The sequence below is a fragment of the Adiantum capillus-veneris genome, chromosome 8, assembly GCF_014529385.1.
Source record: "Adiantum capillus-veneris isolate H3 chromosome 8, ASM1452938v2, whole genome shotgun sequence".
In the NCBI taxonomy this organism is placed as follows: Eukaryota; Viridiplantae; Streptophyta; class Polypodiopsida; order Polypodiales; family Pteridaceae; genus Adiantum; species Adiantum capillus-veneris.
The window spans coordinates 83,350,716-83,374,612 of NC_140938.1; positions in this window are offsets into that span (position 1 = coordinate 83,350,716).

The window sequence follows — 23,897 nt, forward strand, 5'->3', positions numbered from 1 at the left end:
AGAGAGAGAGAGAGAGAGAGAGAGAGAGAGAGAGAGGGAGGGAGGTAGGTGCAAGGAGGGAGAGGAAGGAGTCTCTAACTTGAAAACCGAGTTAGAAAGAGAGAAGTGGTTAGGCTAGAAGGGATCACAAGAAAGAGGGATTGAGCTCAAGGCTCATTGTCTAATAGATCTTTAAGGTCAAAGGGGATTGTTCGTAGGACGTTAAAATCTTATTAAACTTGGGAGAAGGTTCTTTAAAGGCCATGGATTCACAATTCTTTCAAAAGGGAAAATTAAAATCAACAAAAAAACAATGTTTTGTTTTGCTATCGACATTTCTGAATTGCTGAGAGAGAGAGAGAGAGAGAGAGAGAGAGAGAGAGAGAGAGAGGTGCAAGGAGGGAAAGGAAGGAGTTGCTAGAGTAGTGAGAAGGGAGTGTGAGATCAAGAAAGGGGTTGAAAGACGGGCTATGTGCCCTCCCATGATGAGGATGTCACATGTGTGCAAGGAGTTATAGAAAGAGAGGGTGTGACCCTTTTGTAGAAAAATAGAGAGAGACGTGCAGGCGTGTGTGTGTGTGTGTGTGTGTGTGTGAGAGAGAGAGAGAGAGAGAGAGAGAGAGAGAGAGAGAGAGAGAGAGAGCGTGTGGGGTCGTAGGGGTCACAAGGAGAGGATGCTAGAGTAGTGAGGGAGGTCGTGAGAAGAAGGGGAGCCCATGAGGGCCGCCCTCTGTGTTTGTACTAAGAACCATCGAGAGGGAGAGGGGAGAGATTGCAGAAGAGTGGAGACCTTCTGTAGCGCAAAAGAGGAGAGAAGGGAGTAGGCAGGGCTGTAGAGAGGCCCAAGAGGGCTTCCCACTGTGTTGTGTGGAGAGAGAGAATAGCTCTCTGTTGCTCAATTTAGAAAGAAAACAAGAACCAGAGAGGGGAAGAGGAGGGAGCCCAAGAGGGCTGCCCTATTTGCATGTATGTGTGTACTCCCATGGGGAGAGAACAAGAAGAGAGACCGTTGCTTTGTAGCACAAAGGGAGGAGAGAGAGAGAGAGAGAGAGAGAGAGAGAGAGAGAGAGAGAGAGAGAGGGAGAGGGAGAAGAATAGTGAGATAGCTAATAGAGGAGATAGCAAGCAGAGTGTGTGTATACATTGATAGAGGGACCGGAGAAGTAAGTGAGTAAAGTGATCGTTACAAAGGATGAATGAACAAAACCTAGAATGGATGCGAGTGCATTGAAGTGAAGCTTTGGAGTAGTGAGGTCTCAAAGACGGTCCAAAATAATCATGAAGAGAACATTCAATTTAATGAAAGGTCGGTCCAAAAATTTGAAATATAAAATAAATTTGAATATAAAATTATACAATAAACAATAAATTTGAATCTTGAGCATGAAAATTTGGAACATAGCCAATTATGAACAGGAAGTGCATATATATTTATGATTTCTGAATGAGTTTTTGGTAGAAATTTAAATTGAGAAAATAATGCATAATAGAAGCATTGGGATTGCGAGAAGTGAAAATTTACAAAAAATAAAACATTTGAATACAAACATTCTAATAGTCACATATTTATTGTGTGAAGAGAAAGTGTATGGGGAAAGTGAGAGTGAATTTTGATTGTGAAAAGTAAAAACATAATTTTTATTGATTGTTGAGTCTATATATGAGTTTGAAAGTGAAATTGGGTGTCTATGGTATTTGTGATAAAGAAGTGTTTTTGAAATGAGACATTGAGATATTGAATATATATGTGATCTTTGGTGGTGTGTGTTAGAAAGAAATGCTTAAAAGAGTTGAGTTTTGAGGGTATTCTTGTGTCTTTTGCACTTGGTTTTAGTAGATTTGAGAACGCATATTGGGTTTTAGAGTGTACTAGAGATAGTCGAACTACATTTGTAAGACTTAGTCATTTTTGGTGCATCGCTGCCTTCCAAGCACACAAAGAAACACAAGACCGGGCTCAAGCATGCGAAATCTACACATTAGAGTGATCTATAACCACAAAGCTGCAAGAATTCTCCCTTTCAAACCCTCAAGAAGCACATACACATAGTCACACACCTTCTCTCTCTTCTCTTAAGAACGGCCATAGCCATGCACACACAAAGAAAACCTATACTATGGCATGCAGCAGATACACAAGAATTCCATCCTCCTCTTCATCTTCACTCTCTCCCTTCATAGATAGGAAGTATTCACACAGAAAGAAGCAAGAAAGAGAGTTGTGCCAACCAAGAGAGTTTGAAAAGAGTCGTGCAAGGAGATATTGGGAATTTGGTTACAACCTCCCAAGATCACACAACCACCCTCCTTTCCCCTTTTCTTTATTCAAATTAAAAAGATTACATATTGTTTTTGGACCTTAGGCTTTGGCTTCTTGGTAAACGTACATGACTATGGAATGAATTTTCAAAACAAGAGAAGGTTTTAATGCTTTGGCTTTTACTATTGCGGACCCGCTCAATAGCCAAGTACATTTACAAGGTGCAATGGATGAAAAATAATATGGCAGCAAGGCTGTACATAGGCATAGATGCCATCAAACATAGGATAAAAATAATAACTTGCAAGTAAAAACCCGCATCTTTTAGCCTTTTTGATGATGAAATTGGAGGCTATCATTTCTCCAACACTTACAATGTGAGCTCCCGTGAACAAAACATGATGAAGAATCTCTATGTTCATCATACTTAATAGATTGCTTGCTTCACTTCTCACGGACCCCTTCTTAAACACAAACAAAAACCCCCACAACTCCATCATACTTCTCCAAAACATTCCCTAAATACTCTCACTCATTAAATTCCAATTCCCACACTAACCCTCCTACTCAGGCTTTCATCACAGATTACATAAGATAAGGAAAAAGCATCATCATGCCCACAACAACCCACAAACTTCACATGGAAGAAACAACAAACCCCAATTTCAAACACCATATGATTTCCCAAATATAGATAAAAACGTGAAGCACACCCCTCACTCAAGATCTTCAATCAAATTTGCCACCCAAAAACGTGACCCTTGCTGCGCCAAAGTTCTCCAACATAAGTTTTTCTTTAGCATGCTCCCACTCACCGCACAAGTGTGTGTTTCAATGTTAGCTTCTATGTGGGACTGGCCACTTAACCACTTAATTTGAAGGCCCACCTAAAATAGGTTATTACTATTTTGGAAGTAAAAGCCTCTGTAGAGTGAGCTCCACTTTTTGGCATCTACAGGTTTGGACAGAGATGTTACTGTGAGGTCGTGAAAGAGAAAGAAATTGAGAAAGAGTGCCCTTTGCTAATCAACAATCTTCTGCTTCAATTGTCGTCGTCTGTTGCTTACCTCCCTCAAAATCGGCTTCTTCTACAAACCTTCACAACTCACACTTATCGCCCTCTGTCTCTGCCATAGTCGTCGAACTATTCCTTTCTTGTTTGGGCTTTTCTGCTATGGTACTATGAGCTTCTGCACTGCCATGATTGTTTATTGTTCACATAGTGTCCCTATCATAGCTGTTGTTTAGCCATGAGCTCGTCACTATGTCCTCCTATTGTCGTATCAAATCCTGGCATAAATCGTAAGTTTAGCAAAACTTTGAAAATGCATGCAGATCCACATCTTTCATCCTGTGCTCGCAAAGTAGCACGACACCGCTTTAGAACAAACGACCTATGTTTGATGATTCAACGTCTCCCATGTTTAATAATTTAGGTAGTGCTGCCTATTGACCCCTTTTGGCTGTGTTTAACAATTTTGTGCTTCCTACCCTTCTACCTGGTTATGTCACCCTCAACGTTTTGCTAAACTCCCATGCAGTCTCCCACACACTATCTCCCTCGGCCATGACATGCTATCTCTGACATCACCCAACTTTCTTGTAGAAGCGGCTTGCACCTACCCCCACATTCACTAGAAGAGTTGATTTTCTATTATGTGTGTGTGCGCTATCACTCTACCAGACACTATATTGTATGAGCACCTTTCCCCTCCCATGGCCGGGACATGCTGCCCTCTGACATCGTCTAGATCTCCTGTGGTAGCTCCCTACACGCCTGCCCCCACCTGTGACAAAACGAGATGGACCCATCAAGCACATGTTAAATGGGGAGAGAGAGAGAGAGAGAGAGAGAGAGAGAGAGAGAGAGAGAGAGAGAGAGAGAGAGAGAGAGAGAGAGAGAGAGAGAGAGAGAGAGAGAGAGAGAGAGAGAGAGAGAGATTGTGAATTACTTCATACTGAGTTGTGGGATAGGTTCAAAACCAGTATGACTCCTCCCAATGTTGATTAATTGAAGGAGCTTCAAAGCCTTCTTTCTATCTTCTCAAATCACTTAGCCTTTCCTCAAGGGCATGGAACATCTGTCACACCCTTGCAATACAAGATGTATCCAAACACAATCAGATGTGACAACACCTACTGGGACATGTTGTTTGGATATAGGTTAGAAGGCCCTACTCTTTCCATTTCTTAATCCTTGGAAGATGCATCCAACCCAATTGGATGTGGAAACACCTGCATTAGGTTGTTTGAGTATACTTCAAAAAGTCCTACTCTTCCCATTGTTGATCCTTTGCTCTCACCTGCCTAAGTTGCCTTGCAAAAGTATCCCATTGCTTCTTGGGATACCCTTTGCTCATTTCAGCATATCCTACACTCAAGGTGTTCCAAGAGACCACATCATGAATAAGGAGCTCATTAAAATTTTGATGTTCTACATGTTGTCAAGGATACTATATCGAAAATAAATTCCTCCCTCCGCACTTGCCAAAATGGCAGAGTGCTTGCTTGCTCCTTGAAGGTGGTGTGGTGGACTACACATGGAGTTAAAATCTTGCTCTGCATTGACTAAAGAGGCCCAATGCTTGTTGGGTATACTAAAGACAAGGGCATTAGTAGGAATAGTCCATTAATAGGAATAGTAAACCACCTTATTTTATAGAAGCCAAGGAGGTTGAGAGTGAGTTGGTTGACTACCTGGCGTGTGGTTTCATTCGACCTAGCACTTCACCTTGGGCATCACCAATTCTATTGGTTAAAAAAAAAAAGATGGTACTATGTGCATGTGCGTCGATTGTCGCGGATTAAATGCTATAACCATCAAGAACAAGTATCCTTTGCCTCAAGTGGATGAGTTTTTTTATCAACTCCATGGGGCAAGATACTATACAAAGATAGATCTTTGTTTAGGATACCACCAGGTGCGTATCCTTTTGCAAGGTATCTCTAAAACTGCCTTTAGAACAAGGTTCGTGCATTTTGAATTTTTGGTTATGCCTTTTGGTTTAACCAATGCTCCAACTACATTTATGACACTCGTGGATAGTGTCTTACATCCCTATCTTGGAAAATTTGTTGTGGTTTTCCTTGATGACATTCTCATCTACAGGAAGACTAAAGATGAACACATAGAACACTTACGATTAGTGTTTGAAGAGCTACAAACTCACGCTCTATATGCTAAGCAAAGCAAGTGTGATTTCTTTAAATTAGAGATACATTACCTTGGTCATGTGATCTCTTATTCTGGCATCAAGATGGACACTAACAAGGTCAATGCCATTCTTCGATGGCCACATCCCAATACGGTTGAGGAGCTTCAAATATTCTTAGGCATGGCTAGATTTTATTGACATTATATTCGTGATTATGCCAAAAATGATGTTCCTATGACGGATCAACTTCAATCAAAAGGTAAGACCTTTTCTTGGGAAGAAGCCCAAAACGTAGTTTTGAACAGCTCAAGGTAGCTGTAGCCACTTCTCCCATCCTAGCAATCGTTGACCCACTTAAGGCGTTTGTGGTAGAGATTGATGCTAGTGATAAATCAATTGGTGCGGTAATTCTCCACGAGGGAAGACCTATAGCCTTTGAAAGTAAAAAGTTAGATAGAGCTCAACAAAATTATGCTATCTATGAGAGAGAGCTCTATGCCATAATTCACGCTTTATGAAAGTGGAGACACTATTTATATGGTGCCGAGTTTGAAGTAGTTTTTGACCATGAGAGTATAAAATGGTCTATGTTAGGGAGAGTGGTTATGGAGGGTGATATCACAGGCGAGTCATGGTTGCTTGGTAGCATGCAACAAAAAGAGACGAGGGAGAGAAAAATAGAACAAGAGCAATTCAATGCTATAGAAAAATAATGCCACACTATTGTATTGAATTCCTTTGTAAAAATACCTTACAATATAAAGCCAAAAGAGGCTACCATGCAAACTTGACTTGCAACTGCATGCTTATGTGCATGCCATAAGGGCATGTGCCCATGAGTAGACTACCAATTAAAACTGGATCGGGCTTGAATACCCAACGATCCCCCCTCAAGTCCAAACTAAATAGACTCTCTCATGCTACTCGAGTTTTTGGTATACTCGTCAACCGTGAGTTTTAGGTTCTCTCACAACCAAGGATTTTTGGTGTATCCATAACCTGGTGCTATGATAGTAAAACCCCCCTTGAACATATAGGGTGTAGGTCAAAAAATTAGCTACCAATGAGTGGAGTTATTGGTTCACTGTCAAACCTTGGGTTTAAGGTGTACCCAGTAACCTCATGAGAGATGGGAAAAATAATCTGAGAACATATATATTTTGGAAGGTCTTACCACTTATGTGTGGCAGTGTTTATAACTCGTACAAATTTTCTTTTGGACATGGCTGTAATAACTGATAACTGATGGACTAAAATAAAGCTTTTGACAGAAAACACATGGTGTTGAAACCATAACAGATCTATGAAACTTAATAAATAAAAATACTTGTTTGTACTCTGCACTGTTGATGTACCAAGTTCCAAAGCAGATCTTCATGTTCTGCATAACTTTGCCTCATTGCTAGCTGTATCCCAACCAAAAAACTAACGGATTTGGCATACATGTCTGTAGTCAATCGAAACAGCTTTGGATCAATTTACATATTAGGATGCTCAAAATCCAAAACGTTATCCAAATGTCGATACCCAAAGGATTGGTTCATTATAGATGTATCAACTGTTGTCAAAAGATCATCTCCCATACTGTAGCAATGAATTGAAATGTTGTGAGAGCTTGTGAATCTTGACCGATAATACGGGGGTGTGAAAATTCTCTTGGTTAAAGGCCAAGACTCAAAAGCTTTTAATGAAATTCAATATAGCGTGACATTTCAAAAAACCAATGTGGACTAGAAGTGCTGGAGACAGAAAAGACGATGACATTGATGGTTGGCTTTGCACGACAGCAGACTGAGGAGGCCGAAATTGAAGATTATGCCGTGTCAAAAAATCATTAGAATTCCAAGGCGAACAGATTGATGCAGGTTGTGCTCGAATTACTGCACGCCAATGACCCTCTTTTCTTCTGTGCAAGCAGTTGCTCCCATGTGGTTCAGCCGAGCTGAAGGCTCTGATACCAGTTGTTAGGGAGAGTGGCTATGGTGGATGATATCGCAGGGGAGTCATGGTTGCTTGGTAGCGTGCAACAGAAAGAGACAAGGGAGAGAAAAATAAGAATCATAGCAATTTTATGCTATAGAAAAATATTTCCACGCTATTGTATTGAATTCCTTTGCAAAAATACCTTACAATAAGAGGCAGCCATGCAAACTTGACTTGCAACTGCATGCTTATCTGCATGCCATAAGGGCATGTGTCCACGGGTAGACTACCAATTAAAACTGGATCAGGCTTGAATACCCAATAGTTTATTGCTCAAACGGATTTGAAGGGCTGTAAAGCTGGCAGAAATCTGTCAAGATTATGATTGTAAGCTACGATATCACAATGGGCGATATCATGTAGTAGCGGATGCATTAAATTGGATGCCTCAGATTAATTCACTTGCTTTCATGGAAATAAAGAGTGGATATTTGGAGTCATTACGTGGCAAGTGTGCACAAGATCAATCATATGCTAAAGTGTTGAGTGCAGTTTTAGAAAGGGCTTCCTCACACTCACATGTCTCTGTACAGCTAGATCAACATGTCTCTGTACGCGTAGATGGAAACTCCAACACACAGAGCTCCACTCCTACTCAAGAAGAGCTTAAGTGATGGAAGAATTTTTCTATTCATGATGGCTACTTACTCCACAAGGGTAGATTATGTGTGCCAAAGGACTCAGACACTAGGTGCCAAATCTTATTTGAGTGTCACAATAGTCCAAGTGTTGGTCATCCAGGTATTCATAAGACGTATGCCTTAGTGCGACGACAATTTTATTATCCAGGCTTACAACATGATGTTCAAGAGTACGTACTAAACTGCCAACACTGCCAAGTTAATAAGGTAGAGTGCCTCAAGGTAGATGGCCTTTTACATCCTTTAGAGATTCCACAAGGTAAGTGGGAGAGTATCTCTATGGATTTATAGTAAGACTACCTACTACAAATCATGGCCATGATGCCATATGGGTGATTGTAGACCATCTAACAAAGATGGGTCGATTCATTCCCACTAACACTACGATTAAGACACCGAAATTAGCACGGTTATTTGTATAGAATATATATAGACTCTACGGTCTTCCAGCTAGTATCATTAGTGACAGAGATCGAAAGTTCGATAATCACTTTTGGAGAGCGCTGTTTCAAAAGTTGGAAGCTAAACTTAATCTAAGTACCACTGATCATCCATAAACAGATGGTCAAACCAAAAGAGTTAATCAAGTGCTAGAAGATATGCTGCAAGCGTACGTTAGCAAGAAGCAAACCAATTGGGAAGGCTATTTACCTATATTGGAATTTGCTTATAATAGTTCAAAGCATGTGACTACATGGTTTAGTCCATTTATGCTTTTATATGGATTTCAACCTGGATCACCTATTACGGTGGGGTTGGCTAAGGAGAAGATACAACAAGCGAAGGATTTTCTCCAAGACCATTTTGACATGCTTCAAATTGCTTGACAGAATGTTAAGCAAGCTCAAGATTGATATAAGAAGTACGAAGATGAGCATCATCGTCTTGCTACTTTTGAAGAAGGAGACAAGGTTTTCCTCAAGGTTCTGGAGCATTCAAAAATTCTGAAGACGGGAAAAGTTGCTAAACTTTCACCACACTATTGTGGACCGTTTACCATTCTCAAACGTATAGGTCAAGTGGCCTATAAGTTAGCTCTTCAAGAGCACTCACGAGTTCATCCTGTTTTTCATGTTAGCCATTTACAAAAACAGCTAGGACAGAATGATAATTTCATTGCCACAACTGTGTTAGTGACCTTGACAAACCACCAAGCATCCCTCATGAGCCCAAAAAGATTTTATACTTTCATGAGCTTCGCACCAGACATCATGTAAAATGACAGGTGTTGGTAAAATGGCTAGATAGACTTGAAGAAGGTTCTACATGGGAGAATGTCTCCACACTTAAGAAACATTTTCCTACGTTCATTTTTGAAGAGGAAAAAAATTCTCCAAGGGGGGGTAATGTAAGAACATGGGTCCTATGGGCAAGGTCACCGACACGACCGGACAATGTGTATGCTAAGGGGAGGCTATAAGATAGCACGGTTGGGTGGAGACTAGCACACGCATTACCACCACTCTTTCAAATAGGATCTTTGAAGAGGGGATGGGCCATTGAAACTTGTTTCACATTTGCAAAACATCCGTCACCTAACTGGGGTGCTTGCAGGTGAATGATAGAATGGTCCCCAAGTAAGTGTAGGACAGGAGGACATGTAGTATCATCCAGGTGTACAACTGAGGGTTCGACACATCCTCTTTTGTCCTAGGACGTTTAGAAGAGCCTTCGGCCCTATCCTTGCTTTTCAATTTTGAATGTAGCTGTGACACAAGCTGCATTCACTCTTTGATTCCAGGTTTGTCTTTGATTTCTGGATGAACCATACTCTCAAAGCTTTTAGTGACTTGGACCAATAATTGCTTTACTGTGTTATTCATAAGTCCATTAGTGCACAGAGCACGGTCAAATGAAATAGGGAATGCATTGCACAGCTTCAACCAGCACTACTCCACAAATTCAATCACAAAATCATCAAATTTTTCTTGAAGTGGATCAAATGCCCAACGCAAATGATCATTTGAAGCTACATAGAGAGATAAAATAAGAGCATCACAAATGATTTTGCGATGCTAATGCAATAAATTTGTCTCTACCATGATTGAAGCCTGAAAGTGCACAAAGCAAATAAAATTAACAAAATCTAAAATAGTATAACTTTGACTTATATTATTTCAAATAGAAAAATATAAAAAACATTTCATGAATTAAAATGCTTATTTACAATTCTAAAATTACAATAGTCCTCTTTGCAAAGCAATTCAATGATAGGTAACATTTGAAAATGAGCAACTATATGATATAATACCTCTTTCTGCAGTGCGATGCGATGGTCAACAACAACCAACAACAATGAAAGATCTAAAAATGCATAACCCCTCCTTGCAGTGCAATGCGGTGGTCTGCAACAGCTAGAGTGGAAGAATTTTTTAAAACCAATCTCCCTACAGTGCGACGTGGTAGTCGGTAGTAGCTAGAGACGACGGATTTAAAATACCTAGCCCCTCCCTGTAGTGTGACGCAATGGTCAACAGCAGCCAAAGACGTGGAATCTATTAAACCCAATCAACCTATAGTGGAACATAGTGGTAAAAAAAAACCACAAACGAAGAATTTAAAATACCTAACCCCTCCCTATAGTGCGACACGTTGGTCAGCAACATTTAGAGACTAGGAATTTATTAAATCCAATCAACCTGCAGTGCGACATGGTGGTCAGCAAACAACCAAGAACAAAGGATTTTAAATACATAACCCCTCCCTGCAGTGCGTCACTGTGGTCAGCAACAACCAAAAAGGAGGAATTTATTAAATTCAATCAACGTGCAGTGCAACGCGATGGTCAGCAATAGTCAGGAATGAAGGATTTAAAATACACAACCTCTCTCTCACTATAAAAATCTCTAATTATTTAATGGGGTCTTTTACTCCTTTTGTAGAGAGAAGGTCCAAAATCAGGTGGAGAGGGAAGAGAGAGGAGAGCGAGGTTTTTTTTGCATTTCAAATATTACCACAATTATTTTTGCGACTATTACCGTGATAGTTACCTCTGTTATTGCCACTACTATTATCACGTTTATTTCAAAAGCGTAATTTAGTGCCTAAACATTCAAATTTTGGCTTAAACATTCCCCCTCCCTCAAATTTTGGTGTTAATTCCCTCATCTTAATAAAAGCTAAAGAAAATTATATGAAATTTTCAAATTTAAAAAAAAAGATATGAAAACATGGAACAATAGCTAGCTATGTGGGAATAAACTTGGTTACAACTAAACTAATCACTATCACTTGATTAACATAATTTAACATGCTTCACAAAATTAGAGAGAGAAAGAGGGGGGAGAGAGAGATGAATGGATGATACGACCACAAAATTTATAACTTAAAGTATAAAAAGTGTTTTTGAATCATCTTCCAAAAGATCCCTACAAGAAGTATCATCCAATTCTAAGCCCATGGCTCCTAAATCAATAAAGAGGAAAATAGAATTGTCGTTTGTAGATGTGATGGCCTCATCATCTTGGAATTCTTCATCCTCGATCTCATCATCTTCATCATCATGAAAATCATCCTCATTAAGACTTGCACTTGATTCATTGATCTCCCTCTCCTCTGTCTCCCCCTCATCCAAAGTAGGAGGTGGAAGAGGGTCGAAGATGGTCTCCACTTCATTAGTGGAAAAAAAGGTTCTCCCGTGAGGTGTTACAAGAATTACAATCAAATTTTTGGTTGGTGGATTGCTGGGATATAGATGACCTATAGAAGAGAAGCTCAAAGTGAGTAACATTAGTATAATTAATGTTACAAGCAAATAAGAATAAAAAAGGTAGTCACTCACCTACTCACAATTGTGTGGAAAAACTAAATTGTCATACCTTCCTGTGTGATACACACTAGAGTCCACCATGTAGAGGCCATTCTCATGTCGTCTAGACACATTTGCAAACCACTTGTACTCAAAGATGAAGGTATGAAAGATTCTAAAAATAACCTTTAGTATCCTTTCAATAGTTCCACAGTACGTGGCTTCATCACCATCTGTGTCAAAGTTGTCCATGATGCCACAGTCCATGGTGGTTCTACAGTTGTCAATGTGGCATGTATGAAAGTGATGACCCTTTGACCACATAGAGTGAAAGGAAAGGCACTACAAAATAGTAAAATATATTTTATCAATTACAAAGATAAAATCAAGAAAAAATTATACAATATGGTTTAGGTATATGAGTACTCTACCTTTGGTACACAGCCTTGTGCATACTCCTATTCTTTGTTGGTGATGTCTTCTCCGCTCGCTTTTGCTTTGGTCATTCTCTCATCTACTTCGCACTTTGCACGATCCACCCTTCGGCCATGCATGCCTCTAGTTGAGACAGTAGCCGCATAAAATCTTTGAGAGTCTCTAAAAACCTCTCTAAAAATAACATCCATCATGCGTGCACTACTCCACGTATAGCGATCTCCTCCACCACGTGAACCAAGAGGTGGATTTGACTAAGAAGAACCGATCGAGGAAATGCATCCTCAATGGCACACACAATTTTTGCTGCAAGTGTTTGAGCAACATGCATAGCATCTATTTCAAATTCCTTAGAGCTCACAAATCTGCATGAAAACACACAAGAATACACTTAAGTGCTAGTTGAGGTTATTGTGTACATAAAAAAAGTGTAGTTGAGTAGAGTCTTGTGGTGTACCTTACTAGCTCTCCAAGTTTAAAAATAGCATCCCTCACTTTCTTGTCGTGACAAATACACATACTCACTGGAAGAATGAACTACAATGTAAATTAGAGGAAGGGAAAGTGAGAGAAAATTTATACACACAAATCATATGTGTCGTAGACTAGAGAAAAGGACATTACCTGAAGCATCTTGTGCCAATCATGGGACTTCAACCCATACAATTGAATGCTTCCACCTTTCTTTGCTTATGTGAAATCTCCCTTTAACGACCTCATGTATCATGTTTGTCATGTGCGAATAGATGCAATGGTATCCTTCACTTTGTCCAATTCTTCTTTGGCTAGCATCCATGGCGCTTTAGGAAGCACAATCTTCCCGTTGGGGGCACGGTGTCGATTAGTAGAGATGGGGAGAGGTTTCAAGACCCTCAAATCATCCCTTGCCTCCAATGAGTCCTTCTTGCCAATAATGTGGCCCCACAAGGTGTGGGCTACATTCTTGAATATGTGCATGGGATCCAAGAGGTGTTGTATCTTTAAGTCCTTCCAATATGTAAGCCTTAAAAATATAAAATACCTTGACATACCTTTTGGTGGAGTACTCCAAGCCGGATTGTTTTTGTAGTGCTCTTCCCAAATGGTTGCCTGATTTTCCATTGTGAGCTTTAGAGGCGTCTTCCCATTTGTTGGAGCCTTGTGCTTGCTATGACCTTGGGGTAAGAAAATATGGTTGTTTGGATAGATTACATTGCACAAGGCATCCAGCCTCTCTATCACCAATGATGGCCCATAGGTAGGACCTGCATTGTGGCCCGATGTGGACAACCGTGCATACATATCATATCGTCAGAGAGAAGATTCAAACTAAAGAGAGAGAGAATATAGAGAGAAGGAAAAGGGAGATACCAGAAATCTCTCCTAGCCCAGGATAGTCGTGCATAGTCTACATAAGGAATTCCCTCACAATGGCTTCTCTCCCACCCTTTGCAAGTGAGACATCTACAACAGGGATGCCTCTCCATAACTCCTTCAACTCCTCAATTAGGGGCTCAAGGTAGACATCAACATTTGACACTTTGTACTTTCGTGGCACAAGCAAGGAAAGAAGTATATTGCCCTTCTTGGTTGTCTCCCATGGTGGAATATTTTAGTTGAAGATCATCACATGCTAAGTGCTCCATGACGTAGATTAAGTTTCGAAGGGTTTGACACCATCACTTGCTAACCCAAGCCTCAAGTGTCAAGGCTCCAACCCAAACTATGGCCCTTGAGTTTTGATGTGCCTCCATGAAGGTGAATCGGGAGGGACACACATCATTCCATCATTTGAGCAGTGGTTGGCATACCACGCAAGAAGCTCCACAATAAACCTACTTTTAAGCATGTGTTGAATGCAAGGGATTCATGAAAAATGTCTCAATACCTTGGGGGTAGGTGCACCCCGCTCACTCAGGTCTTGTAGCGTGCTTCCCCGCACATGGGACATGAGGTAGCATATGCGTGCTCATTGCGGTATAGTATGCAATTGTTTACAGACATGTGGATGTGTTCATACTCCATGCCAAGTGTAGTGACATGTGATATAGCTCATCGACGATCCGAAGGCATGTGGTGATCTTTTGGAAACATTTTGCCTATCAAACTACAACAAACAAGCATATTAATACAATTGCAATGAGGCGCCATGAAGTGAGAGATATGTATAAAAATCTATATAACAAGGAGAGCATCGACACTTGGTTGCTCCAATCAAATTTTGCTTGCAAGTTGAGGACTTCCAATGATGCCTGGAGCACCGAGTATTGTGCACCATCATAAAGAGGTGTTCAGGCACTCATCAACAATCTGTCCTCCGTTGCTGCCGCTGCCCGTCGTGTGCATGGCTGGCAATTCTCCTCGCACACATCGCGTTCATGATCCGGTAACGCATCACATATGTTGAGCATGTGTTCATCCTCTACCTCAAAATGCGACTGAGATGCTAGAGAAGGAGCTGTCAAAGTAGAGCTAGTGTGAGGATCACCATCCGGTGCGTCCAATTTGTCCAATGGCGCACTCTTGTCTCTGTCGTTCAGCCTTGCGCACCGGTGCACCACCACCGAACACAGACCAATGGAGCACCTCCTCCCACGAGGGGTGAGTGGCGCTCTCATATCTTCGAGCGCTTTTTTGAGGATGCCAAAGCCCTTCGTTCTCCACGTGCTCCAATGCAATGCGCCTCAAGCGAGGGATTGCCCTTTTGCACTTGGTGCAAGGACAAGAGAGTTTATCCTTGAGCCACCCATCACATTCAGGGCCGTTTGGAGGCCATGATCATCCCAGTCGATGTCATGCATACGCGCGGAATAGAGAGGAAAATAAGTTTAATTTTTTTTATATTTAGCCATATGTGTCCTAAGAAATAAACAACACATTAGAGAACAAATTATATTTAGTTATATGTACCGTAAAAAGTAAACAATTAATTAGAGAAAATAGTGTCAATTACATATTTCAATAGAAAAAGAGAAAAGGATTAAAAATTCAAAGAGAAGAAAGTGCAATGAGTGCTATATTTTTTAAAAAATAAAGTGCAATTAGTACTTTTGCTAAATGGATTAATTTTTAATCGTAAATCCTACAAAAAGATTAAAAAATACATCTAAAAAACATATAAAAGTCCTACAAATAAAATTAATCTAATTATTTAAGTACATGTTAGTATAAAATATTCAATAGAAAAAATTAAACAAAAGAAAAGAATCATTAAAAAAATCAAAAAGAAAATATTACATTATTGATATCTAAGGGTAGAGGGGGGTGGTTTGAGAGAGAGAGAGAGAGAGAGAGAGAGAGAGAGAGAGAGAGAGAGAGATAGGTAGATAGTTCTATTATTGTCCTCGTAGGTCAAATATGACCTATGGGACCAAATGAACATGTCACGTGGTGTGAGTGGAGGTCATAAGTGACTCTCGATGCTCAAAAATGGTTGAAATATACATCACAATAGAGAGTCCACATCGTGGTTGGGAGAGGAAGGTATGTAGGGAGAGCTCATGGCTGAATATATGGGAAAAAGAGGACCTAATGTGGTCAAAAGCTGAGCACTCAAGTAGTGTCTGGTACTATCTCTCTCACACTTGACGAGGGTATAAGGTACAAAGTCGATGAGACTCCTCGCCAGTGCCCCAACGTCCTGTCTTGCAGCATAGAGAATGGGAACTAAGACAAATGGAGGCAATGGTGCAAATCGCACTTGACGGGATGGGATCAAGGATGTAGGGATGGGTTTGGTTACCTCGTTCGGAGAAGAAGAGAGATTTGTAGTTTGGGGCAATGTGTGTGGTGTAATGGCTGAAGCGAGGACCTTCGGATTTCTCCCTAGCCGTGATACATTGCCGTTGTAAGAAGGCCTCATTAACTTGGGAGTTAATCGATGTATCCTTGACCACAAGTGACATGCATCCCATCTTCCAAACCATTTCTTTATGTCAATCATCCACCCCGAACTTAGTATTTTGCTCTTGCATGTCTTTTGGACCTTTTGACTTGCTTCATATGCGATTCTAGGAAGTCGATACAAAGGGCTACATTGTGTCTTAAGCATGTACTCCACAACCCTTTGCATGCCCAAAACCTCAATGGGAAGTGATCCGAACTCAAGAAGTAAGAGCATGTAGGCTGTTTGTGTCTTGACTTCGAGAAAGTTGGTGAGAAAACGCTTTTGGACATTCTCAAACTCTTTCCAAGTAGACTTCCCAATGCTTCCACCCCACACCTCCACTCCATAAAGAAGCACCGGTGTCACCAATGTGTCAAAGAGATACTTTTTGAGAGCCCAACACTTGATCTCTCCAGCATTGCACATGTTCTCAAATACATAATAATCCCTCTTTCTAGCTTGCAAGCGATGCATTGCACAATCCTTACATTTATGATTGGATGGAACCTCAAGGCCAAGGTACTTGAAGCTATCTACTACTTCAAGTTGCTCATTGTTGTATACAATGCATGGATTTTCGTCATTGAGTGTCTTTACAAGCATAATCTTGGTTTTGGATCCATTCACGATCAACCCGCTATGTAGGCAAAAGCGTTCCAAGACACTCATAAGCTTTTGTGCATCTTCTAAGGTATGTGCCAAGAGCACTACATTATTGACATAAAGCAAAAGAATGATCACCGCATTTCCGATCTTAACCTCTTCTATGCCTTCTTGTTGCATAATGCATTCCAATTCATCAATGAGTAGCCCAAAGAGGGTTGGGGAAAGTGGCCGTCCTTGTTTGATACCAATGATGCTTGCAAAAAATTCTAAAATTCCATCTCCCATACGTAGTCGACATATCACTTTTTGGTAGATGCAAAAGACTGCATGCATAAATTCTCTCGGCACTTGAAGGCTTTGCATACATCTCCGAAGATTTCCTCGCGGTACCATGTCAAAAGCTTTCTTGAAATTCACAAAGCAACAATACAAATTTTTTCGTTTCAATCAAGACGCTTCGATAAGAACTCGAAGAGTGACAAGGTGATCAATAGTGCTATGATACTTTTGAGAACTTACATGGATAAGCGCACGTTTATCGTTATTTTCAGCCCATTCACTTATCTTCATCTCCATGATACATCCAAATAACTTTGCCATCAAAGAACCAACCATTATAGTGCGATAGTTGTTCACATTGTTTACATCTCCTCCTTTGTGCAAAGATTTGATCCAATTTGCACTCCAATCATGAGGCATGCCATGCTGAAGAGCAAGGTTAAACATATCGTGTATCCTATATCGTGTTTTCTTGCTTGTCCATTTAATCATTTCAGTCTTGACACCTTGAAGGTCCCCTGCCTTGCGACGAGTAGCAAGTTTCTCAAGTGCGAGGCATACATCTTCAATGGTAAAGAAGGGAGGCATAAACGAAAGGGAGCTACAACACTCCATCTTATCAACATTGGGTTGCTCATAGAGGTTCTTGCAATGCATATACATATCCTCAAGAGTCAAGTCACCAAAGCTCTCAACATGCTTGTCTTTTAGATTTTGCCAAAACTTGCCACATGCATGTGATTTCTCTTGCGCTAGAAGAAGTTGTTTTTTAGCTTCCCACCTTCTCCTCTTTTTTTGAACAAGTGCTTTGTATGTGTGTGACATTAGAAGATTTCGGAGGTCATTTGGAGGGCCTTCTAAGAAATTCTATTTCTCTCTCTAGAAAATTTCTTAAAATGCCTTTTCACTTATTCAGTACGTCCAAAAGGACAACTAAATACTCTCAAAAGTGAACCTAACTTTTCAGCTTTCCTTTGAAACGGTCACTTTTTCACTAAATGCGAGTGTCTTTTTCACGAGCTCGGCGTCGCTCATTCAGAATGTCTTATGTCATCAATGAAATTTAAAAAAATCACAAAACTCTCAACTAGTGTCAAAATTTGAAGATTCTGACACCGCTAGTGCGTCCGAAACGCCCATAAAACTAAAAATCGAATGTCTACTTGCCCTTTTCTGACATCGAGAGAGAGAGAAATTATTAAAAAACCCCTAAAAATGGGCCTTGGGATCACGACGCGCGAGGAACAACGTCTGTTTTTGTACAGTTGAAAAACAAAAACAAAAGTTGTCCCTCGCGCGCCGCGATCCCAAGGCCCATTTTTAGGGCTTTTTTGATAATTTCTCCCACTCCAGGTGTCAGAAAAGGGCAAGTAGACATTCGATTTTTAGGTTTTTGGGCGCTTCGGACACACTGGCGGTGTCAGAATCTTCAAATTCTAACACTAGTTGAGAGTTTTGTGAATTTTTTTAAGATTTCATTGATGACTTAAGACATTCTGAATGAGCGGCGCCGAACTCGTGATAAAGACACTCACATTTAATAAGAAGGTGTCCGTTTTCAAGAACCGTTTACTCATTGAATGTATCTCTTATATTGTGTCAATATCAGGCTTTTTTCTACGTAATGTAAGCTCTTCTCTCATTGGAGGAGCTCTTTTTCCTCTCTCCACTAACAGGCCCTCAAAAAGACCTCCGAAATTTTCTAATGGCGTTCTAAGTAAACTTCCTTGTCTTTGCTTGCATCCAACCTTAGCAAGTGTTTTTGGGCTTGACTACATTCCATGTCAAACCATTTCTTCTTGGTGCTACCCTTCTTAAACCTTTTGCAAGACATGTGTTTCACCAAAAAGAATTCCTTCGCACAAGAGTAAATTACTTCTATGAAAACTTTCCACTTGCATTCTAATGTTCGGCTCTCTTGATGCTCTGTCATGCTTAACATTTGGTCCACCATATCAACATATATAAGTGCTCGTTTGAAGTCTAAATGTAGGTACAAATGATTCACATCATGATTGGAGGCTACATGCTCGGGTCTTTTACCACACTTGAGGTCAATACATAGCATCCTATGATCTGATTCCGGATTCCATTCACCAAGTGTAAAGCTTTGTATGCATTCTAGAGTGGCTTCCAAAAACAACATATAGTCAATCATGCTATCACCATTGTGCTTTCTACATGTAAAGTCATTGGTGCCTTTCCATAAAGGTACACCATTTGCAATGAGCATTCTGGTACTATTGCACATATGTTGAAGTGAATTTTCATAGTAATCCAGTTCTTTTGTATCATTAGAGATTTGATTATACATGTATGAGTCATCCATTCTTCTTGAGACATGCGGCATGTCGACTTGTTGTGTGTCATGTTGTAACGTATTTGTGCAAGCATTCATGTCTCCAAAGACAATGACTTCACCCTGGTCCTTGTAATGAGCAATGTCTTCCTCTAGTTCAACAAAGGGTTGATCTCTATCCATATCCAAGAGAGAGAGAGAGAGAGAGAGGGAGAGAGAATAGAGAAAGAGAGAGAGAGAGAGAGAGAGAGAGAGAGAGAGAGAGAGAGAGAGAGATCAATGATTATAAGTGACGCCACCGTTTGGTGGGATGCGTCATGTAAGAGTGCAGAGGCTTTTGTAGAGTGTTTTGAAAGAAATATTTTTTACATCCTCAAGATGGAGTTACTTTCTACGCTCTTCTCTCTACCGTCTCTATCTTTCTCTCACTCTTTCTGTGTATCTCTGTCTTTTTCTCTACGCATGCGGCATTAGGTCGAATAAGCAGTTGCTCTGAAGAGATGTTGCACAAGAAGCACAATAAAGAAGCTCTTCTTGAAAGCACTCTATAGAGGCAGAAGCACTCACACATTGCGCACAACACAAATGATGCCTACATTTACAACACTAGCTCTTTATTGTAAACCTAAATGATGGCTACATTAACATAATTGTATATACTTAATTATAGAGAATATGTAATTATATATACTTAAATTATAGGGGGGGTCGATATGTATATATTTGTTTATGCATACATGTAGGCACTAAGCATGGGAGCATAGCACCCAAAGGTTAGACGCTTTCTCTTGGGTATAGTCCTTTTTTAATCGTGACGTTGCGGTCATTGATCCACTCATGCATGGATTACCACAATGTACCTTTGGTTTTACCACGGTTGAGATTGTGATGATATCTAAAGAGGTGTCACTTGACCTTTGGCACTATTAGCCCCTACTTAGATCTACTAGTATGTATATGTATCTACATGCTTATGTACATATATACTTGTATACATATATATAGATGAGTGAGTAGGGAGAAAAAGCTAAATCTCATATTGCTCTCTGTAATGTAGATGTCAAACGAGAGACCACCTGGTAGGGAGCAGCCATGTGCTGGCTCTTCTTTTGGTTGGTTCACATCCAGGTGGTCTCCCATTCGAGGTGGACATCATCTCCAGTGGACCCGAGTCTTGAGGCAGTGAGACCAAGAAAATAAATTAAGATTATTTGTGGCTAGTTAACCCAAAATCATAAGTGTTATAGTTTTTCTTAATTGCAGGCATGGCCATCCTACACCTACTCTACTCAGGTTCCTCCACCGGTGGTAGATTGAGACCCACAGCGGGCTATCTCTTTATGGGACCAGTACCTCCGTTCGATGGATGCATTGTTTGGTCGGTACACTTTGCAACAGCTTGCAACCTATAGTCTTTCTCCGCAATCTACGCCATGGGGGAGTCAGGGAGGAACTCCTTACATCTAGAGCCTCGCACCAACGACACCTCAGTCTACGGCCCCTTCTTACTATCCTACTCTCCTTCCATCACAGTGTCCCACTCCCATGGCATTCCAGGGTCCCATACCACTCTATTTTACTCATGCTTTGCCAGCGAAACGTCGGCGCACTTCTTCTAGAGGCGCACGTCGACGCTCGTCTCAAGGTAGTGAGTGCCGAGAGAGACGAAGCGGCGGGGGATCTTGTGGCTTCGCTTGTTTTGGTAGTTGGGGGCCCGGGGGGGGGGGGACGGAGTCCCTTATTTTAGAGCGTGATACCCCTGATGTAGAGGATGCAAATACTGATGCACTCGTGCTAGACATGCATGGGTGCTACTACATGGTAAAATATGATGGGGAGGTGGACTTCGGTGCAACATATGGCAGGGGGTTTTGACGCCATCTTCAAATTCTTATACATTCGACGTATAGAATTATTTTGTAAATTTTAGAGATCAGTTTCTCGATCCTGTACGCTACATTGAGGACGTCTTGCATGCTAGATTTTCAAATGTCCCCCGATCAACGTTTTTCACAACAGTGGTTGGAGGACTACATAAAAATATTTTTGAAAAACAAGGAGTCCAGTGTACGGCGTGCAGCGGCCAACCAAGTTAGAGATCCAGACAGGAGTTGTCGCAGTGGCAGCATGGCATATGCAGAGTGGGCAATGCAAGAAAAGAGCGATCAAGATGTAATGGGCTCATCCTACAGACAACAACGCGAAGCTCGGGCCAGACAAACTCCTACGCACTGCTATGGCTCGGGAGGCAAAGCAGCATGGAATGACAAATATGTAAGATTGGTTAAATTACAACCTAAATCAGAGATTATAAAGATTATAGTTGATGATTTGTTATTATTATTGCTAACTTAGAAAAATATCACTCTTAGTCGACCAACCAGAGAGATGGTCAAGTTTCGGGAGCGACATACACAATTTGAAACTTGACGGTGGCCACATCTCTCGCGAGCAATTTGACGCAACGGCTAGATCACTACAAGCGGTAAGTTTAAACAAATAATTTTGTATCAATTGTTTTGAGCTGTTGATATTTGTTTAATTTGGTTTGGTTTTATGTAGAGTCCAGGTGATCAAACGTACATTCCTGTGGACGATGATGAGGAGGAGGAGGATTAGATAGTAAACTATTTGTCCAAACTTTCATAAAGTCCAAATGTGGCACAATGTATATATAATTATTATATTATTTTCAACTTTTCTAAATAGTTAATCTTCTGCACATTAAGTTGTCAAGGTAAAGTAAATTTAAATTTAATTTCCTGTTTTTATATGTACTCTTTCAAAAAAACAATTGATGTTTCATTGTTTTATGCAGGTAAAAAATAAAGGTACTCATTTGGGCCACCCAATTTTGGGTGGCCCAAAAGAGAATTTTATTTTTTAATAGATGTTTAGTGGCAATATATGTGGTAATAGCACGACAAGGCACGCGATAATAGTCGCGGGTATATACCTTCGACTATTACTACGTATATTGCTGTTTAATTACTATCGCATTTTTTGCCGTTGCTATTGCCGCATACACAATATTTTCTCTTTTTATTTTTCTTTGTTTTTTTGCGACAATCCTAGCGGTTGTGGAATGGTCCTCTTATAGTGTCTTCAATACTACACGGTGGTCAACAATAGCCAGAGAGACGGGGAATCTATTAAATCTAACCTTCCTGTAGTGTGATGCGATGGTCATCAATAGACAAGAATAAAGAATTTAAAATGCCTAACCCCCCTGCAGTGCGACACGATGGTTAACAACAATCAGAGACGAGGAATCTATTAAACCCAATCTTCCTACAGTGCGATGCGATGGTCAGCAACAACCAAGAATGAAGGATGTAAGATAGCTAACCCTCCTTGCAGTGCGATGCAATGGTCCAGAGATGGGGAATCTAATTGCACATCATAAGCAACTCCCTGCAGTGCGACTCGAAGGTCATCAGCAACAGTTAAGGACGATGCGTCTAAATTCGAAACCCCCTTTGCAGTGTGACATGAGGATCAACACAACCAAGGAATGATGTCTAAACTCTCTCTCTCTCTCTCTCTCTCTCTCTCTCTCTCTCTCTCTCTCTCTCTCTCTGCAATGTGACACGGGATAAACACAATCAAAGAGAGGGCCCTAACTTGTAAACTAACACTGAGGTGTGAGCAATGCTCCACAACAACGATAGCAAATACAAAGTCAGAGAAAAAAACAAAATAAAAGAAGCAAAAGTGATTACATGTGGCTACTTGCTCTCTCTCTCTCTCTCTCTCTCTCTCTCTCTCTCTCTTTCTCTCTCTCTCTCTCTCTCTCTCTCTCTCTCTCTCTCTCTCTCTCTCTCTCTCTCTCTCTCTCTCTCTCGCAGCGTCACTGTTGCTACAATTTGAACGAGCTTTGTCATGACGTTTGATCGAAATACGTTTTATTGGAATATATGCATACAATATGGATATATAGCGTATAATACCAAATTATATGTACAACTTTTGTTATATGAACGTATACATGTAACTTAGCTTAGATACAAGATGTCTGGACATCGGCAAGGCCGAACTAGACAAGGTAGGGCCGGGCTAGGCGGTGTGGAACGGGGAGTCCAACTAGGGCAAAAGGCCAAGGGCATGCCTATATAAAGGGTGGTTGGGTGGTGGAATCTTAGGCTCTAGCCACCCTTGTCTTACATTGGTATCAGAGCATGGTCTATTTTGGGCAAGAGGGCGTGGAGCCACTGAGAGCTTTTTGCATGTTCCCCTCTTTTGAGGGCGTGAAGAACAACCTGCTAAGGGGGAAGCCAAAATTCCACAGCGTGTGCAGAGCCGCTTGGCCAGGAAGGCAGAGATTCTAGACCTCCGCCATATGGTGTGTGGCCTAGCTCGACGGACGCGTGCTGCAAAGGGGAGGAGAATTCGTCACTGCAAGGACGCCCAACAAGCGACGAATGGGCATCTCTCTCTCTCCCTCGCCCTCGTGGCACTGTGTTGGTCGCCATAGTCGACAACAACGTTTTTTTTTCACACTCAAGGCGCCCAAAGGCCTTTGGCCTTGGGCAATTCCTCAATTAACTCAAGCTAGGGTGCGTGCCCACCTGGGCACACACTCCATACACAAGGTCTTCGACGGTTGTCGGTCGAGATTCGACATAATCATCGGCAAGGGGCCACGTA